Raw genomic sequence first — 4,112 nt, 5'->3', positions numbered from 1 at the left:
CATTTATGCCATAATTGTAGTATTCATTGAAGAAATAATTTGAGAAGAAAGTACAATCAGATAAAGAGCAAATTTGGGGCAGAAATTGGAGGAAATAGAATATAGGACAGTGTGCAGGAGGCCAGGAATAGATAAGTGATTTTATCTTTGATGATGTAAGTTCTTCTTTTGATATCTCTTTTAGGAACTACATATTGGTCTAAATGTGATTGGACATTTCTACTTGGCTATCCCACAAACACCTAAAGCACATAAAGTCCTAAACCTGGCCTAACAATTTATTCATGAAAGGCATAAAGAACCACTATTTTCCCCCACTCGAAAGCCCAAGAGTCATCTTTATTCCTCCTCTCTTACTCTCTTATCCACTCTCAAAATTATGTTGTTTATATTTATGTCCTCAATATTGTGACAAAATTTTAATTTTTACTCTTTCAATGTGAAAATCTACTTTATTCAAAAATAACTATTTTTTTTTCCTATTCTTGGTGTCTTGGCAGAATGGAAGACAGATAATTCTCCCACGTTCTCATGAGAGTGTGAAGATACAGGTATCCAGGTCCATGATGAAAGGGATGTAGTTTTCTAGTTACCACAGATTTTAACTACTGGTTAATGAACTCTTGAACTCTATTTCCTTTTTTTTCCTGATTTTTTTATTTAAGAATTTTGGGGGGTACACGTTTCATTTAGATACTTTGTTTTTGTACAGACTGAGTCAAAGGTTTTTAAGTGGGTCCTTCACCCTGGTAGTGTGCACTCTACCCAGTAGCTGTGAATTTACCCATCCTCCCTCCCCTTAGTGCAGTTTTCCCTGAAATTTCTTTCCAAGTGTGCCCTTCAGTGGTAATTGAATAGTTCCAATATGGTATCGAGTGCATGAGCTGGTTTCTCCATTCTTGTGATGTTTCACTTAGAAGAATGGTTTCCAGTGCCCTCCAGGTTGTCCAAGAAGATACTCTATTGCCACTTTTTTATGGATGAACAATATGGAATGCTTCATGAATTTGCATGTCATCCTTGAGCAGGGACTGTACTAATCTTCTCTATATTGTTCCAATTTTAGTATATATGCTGCTAACGCAAGTGCTCAAAGTCTATTTCAAAGAGACAGCATTGGAGAGAGAGAAGATGTTGTCTATCCTAGAGAAGAGGTAGGAGGCAGGAAGAGGTGCCCCAATTCAGAAATTTATTCAGAATAATGTGAAAGGAAGTAGGTCTGTGGAATCTTGAGTAGCCAAAACCCTGTTCTCTAGAAACTCTTTGGAGAGATAATATTATCTTATCGAGATAATACCTGATGTGTCTAAGTGGATGGAAGCCACCAGTTTCCAACATACAGTAAATCGTAGCGTGTTATATACCTAAGTATCAGACAAGTGAAAGAACAAGGCAGACACATCAATGAAAAATTTGAGAAGTCTTTTGGATAGAAGACTAATACCATTAGGTAAGATTTTGGAAACTTCACTTCTGGTGATGGGGGGAGAGAATAATAATCCTGCAAATAATAGTTTGAATTTCTTGCCACTTCAGCAAGATGTGGCATCAAAATCTGCATAAAATACAGTGGTAGAATATAAAGCAATATGGTATTTCCTGCATTATGATTAATCTCATTAAGGAAGAATTCATTTAATGTATTTTCTCCTCTAATAAAGTGAATTTACAAACAGTGATGGATTTTTTATATTACATTTGCCTTTAAAAATTGATAAACTAAATGAAAATGCATCTAACATAAAGATTTTTTAACTTTTTATTTTTTGAGGTATGATCTCATTTATTTGTTACTTACACAATCTTATTTTTGCCTGGAGTCAGACTTACAAGTGGAAGCTCTCAGAGTGGACAGGCTGGGCAAGCTGTTCCTGGCACTTTTCTCCAGCCTCCTTCATTCTCTTGGCCAAAAGTTGAGCGTATTTGGCAGCCTCTCCCTTATTTTTCTTTGTACTCTGTTTCTTTAGAGCAATACGCCAGAGTTTATGTTGCAAGATGCACAGAGTTACAAGACACTGAATCTGAGCTTTGGCCCTGCGGCCATTTGGTCCTTTCTTACCTTCTTTAAGGACTTTCTAACATCAACTTCTTTAGACAGACTGACAAGTTTGCAGATTCTGCCAGCTCTTTTGGGCCCCACATAGTGAGATACCTTACTATCAGTCAATCCAGGGATATCCCTCTCTCCTTTTCTTACAATAAGCAAGTTGAGAGTGCTCAGATGGGCATCCGCAGTGCAACCCCTACCAGACTGGCATGTCCTTTCTCCAATTCTCCCTCATCTGTAACAGGAATGCCCCTTACTCAGTTGCAGGTGGACACGGCCATAGCTCAAGACACCCTGCTTCTTGGGGAAATCTTGCTTGTTGTTCCCACCACTGATTTGGACCACATAACCCATCTGTTCTTCACCCAGAGAATCAGCAGTATGTATTTGTCACAGAAAGTACGAAGTTTGCGTTCATCATTATTTTCAATGAGTTTCTGGCAGCCAGTGGCTGGGAAAGAGAAGCTTCATCCTGAAGTGGCTGATCATCTCTGAGTTGCCATGGAAAAAGCAAGTAAAGCTTTTTAAAATGTTGTACCCTCTAGACTTAGAAGATACATGGTCTAAACATGTTCTTCTATTTTATTGGTTTCATATTAAATAATGCTAAACGAAGAATAAAATATAATGCAAACTGCAAATCTAATGCAATCGAATACTTTCCAAAAATAAAATAGCATATTAAATTAAATTTTAATTCTTCTCATTTTGACCTAATTATGTAATGTTTGGACACAGTAGGTTATTTTGCATGCATCTGATTTTAGAAGTTGGAAGGAGAGATTGTACAAGTGAATTTATTTTTTAATGTTTGCTTATAATTAGCAATAGATGCTATGGGCTCACAGAAAAAAACAACCAGGTATTTTTTACCTTTAGCTTAGATGATCTGACAGTCTGACAGTGTCATATTAACTGAGTTTGTATAGGAAAAAAAAAGACCTGTTGCTTAGTCACAAAGCCCTAGAGTGGAGAGATAGTGCATATGGGTAAACAGATTATCCAGTGATCGTTCCTGAGAGAAGCAGAGAGGTGCGTTTCCCAGTACCTGTCCTTATCTGCTTCACACCTGTCTTTTCCTAATGAAACCCTCTGGTAAATAATGGGCATGTGATGTGCAAGCACCTAAGAATATGCAGTCATTTGAAGGGATGAGTTATTTTCACTTCCATCAATGTATATAGTAGTATTAAGGTAATACAGTTGATACTTTGCACTTGGGAATAGAAGGATGCTATTAAGTTCATTATCCTGCCTGAGTCTTTTAGAATAAATAACAGTTGGCCAGGTGAAGGAATAGTGGCCCAAGATATCTTCACAAAACTCTAATTAATAGATAGATAGCTGCAGAGAGAAAGTAATCTATGAGTCTGTTTTACTCTGTTGCTCTTTGATCATAAAGGTTACAAATATTTTAATATTACTGATTTCAAGAACACCTAATAAAGAATATTTTGACAGTTATTATATTTAGAATATTCGAGGCTTTAATAGAAAATCATATTGTCTAGTGAGCAGATTTTAAACTGGCAATTATCCTCCTTTTTTTGGCCAATTTTTACCACCATGTAATTTTCGTATGTCTACTAATCTTCCACTTGAAAAATGTGAAAAGTATCTACCTTTCTCAACTTTTCGAGATGTTTTAATAGAAAAAAAAATCTAACAGATGTAAAAGTATTTCATTATCTTTCATCGGAAGAAAATAGTTTGTTTCTTTTTATAATTTCTAGCATCTTATATATTAGGCACTGAGTAAAAGTGGGTTAGTCTCAATATGCACCACCAGGAATTCCAACCTAAATTACAACATAATGTAAATTAATTTATGTTTATTGAACATAAATGCAAGCACAGTGGTAGAAAACTTTGTTATCCAGGTGGCTGAAGACAGAGAGAGCATGAACATTGAGCGCCAGTTGGAATAAGGCCTCTAGAAGAAGAGGGATCTCAGAATAGACTTAGCTTAAAAGTACAGATAAGATCCATTTTAGACTCAACTTAAAAAAAACAGCATAAACTGTATGGGTGTCTATCTTTAATTTACTTTTTTTTTTTTTTTTTT

At 35.8% G+C, this 4,112-nt stretch overlaps 1 non-coding gene and 1 pseudogene across 1 annotated transcript; both read right to left on the bottom strand.

Annotated features, from left to right (window-relative positions):
* Nucleotides 1-983: 983 nt before the first annotated feature.
* On the bottom strand, nucleotides 984-1,086 carry LOC111727015. Its single transcript, XR_002774663.1, has one exon. It is a non-coding gene; the product is annotated as a U6 spliceosomal RNA (small nuclear RNA).
* A 718-nt stretch (nucleotides 1,087-1,804) lies between these two features.
* Nucleotides 1,805-4,112, bottom strand: part of LOC105887469 — a 9,007-nt pseudogene continuing 6,699 nt past the window's right edge.

Source organism: Otolemur garnettii, unplaced genomic scaffold, assembly GCF_000181295.1.
Source record: "Otolemur garnettii isolate 467f Iridium unplaced genomic scaffold, OtoGar3 scaffold00090, whole genome shotgun sequence".
In the NCBI taxonomy this organism is placed as follows: domain Eukaryota; kingdom Metazoa; phylum Chordata; class Mammalia; order Primates; family Galagidae; genus Otolemur; species Otolemur garnettii.
This window is presented reverse-complemented; position numbering and strand designations above follow the sequence as displayed.